This window comes from Hipposideros armiger, unplaced genomic scaffold, assembly GCF_001890085.2.
Source record: "Hipposideros armiger isolate ML-2016 unplaced genomic scaffold, ASM189008v1 scaffold_25, whole genome shotgun sequence".
NCBI lineage: Eukaryota > Metazoa > Chordata > Mammalia > Chiroptera > Hipposideridae > Hipposideros > Hipposideros armiger.
In genome coordinates this window covers 4,681,465-4,682,490 of record NW_017731375.1, presented here as the reverse complement: position 1 = coordinate 4,682,490, position 1,026 = coordinate 4,681,465, and positions in this window count along the sequence as shown.

Below are 1,026 nucleotides of genomic sequence, written 5' to 3'. Positions count from 1 at the left end.
AAATCTCTAAAACACTTGGTAAAAATGGATGTTGTAAAGATGTTGTACTAAGTTGTGTGGGGATATTGAGGAAGGGAAAGATAGGAAATAATGGGGAATAAAGGAACCACATATCTGGTAAGAGTCTTGTATCCAGAATACATAAAGAACTACTACAATCCAATGATAAAAACAAAGAACCCAATTAAAAATGGACAAAGGATCTGAATAGGCATTCCTCCAAAGAGGATATACAGCCCTCACCTTATCTTCTAGTAACCACTATAATTCCACTTATATGAAACATACAGAATAGGAAAGCCTATCGAGATAGAAAGCAGGCTAGTAATTACCTAGGGCTGGACAGGATGGGGAAGAATTGGGGGTGATGGCTAGGGGGTGTGGATTTTCTTTTTTGGGGTGAAGGAAATATAAAATCGATCATGGTGAATTAATGTAATTGTGGCAATAGATGCACAGCTCTGTGAATACACTAATATGCATCATACACTTTAAGTGGGTGACTTGTGCAGCATGTGAATTCTATCTTAGTAAAGCTGTTAACAGAAAAAGGACCCTATCAAAAATACAAAAGCTGGTTTTTATATAATAATATATAAGAGACAAACATAGTTACTATTCTAGGATCTCATTTTCACCAGGTGGATGGGAGAAAAAGTATTTTTAACAGTTATGTACTAAGCTTTGGGCAATTCTTATTTAATATTACCAGCTGGTAAGGTAGATGTTTTTTATTTTACAGGTGACTTGAAAGAAGTTAAGCACCTTGCCCAATGTTGGTCACATCGTGAAGTGGCAGAACCCAGATTTAAATAAGGTTTGTCTGTCCACAAAGTAAATATATATTTTTCCCATTATAAAATAACTTTATAATTTTATTTCAATAATGGAGCTAAATCTAAAACAGACCCTTTTTTCAGAAATGAAAAACAACAAGTAAGAATATGGTAAATTCTGTTTTGGTGCTATTTTTTTTTTAAATAACATAAAAACATCCAAAACTTCTATGAGTTGCCTCAGAGGACA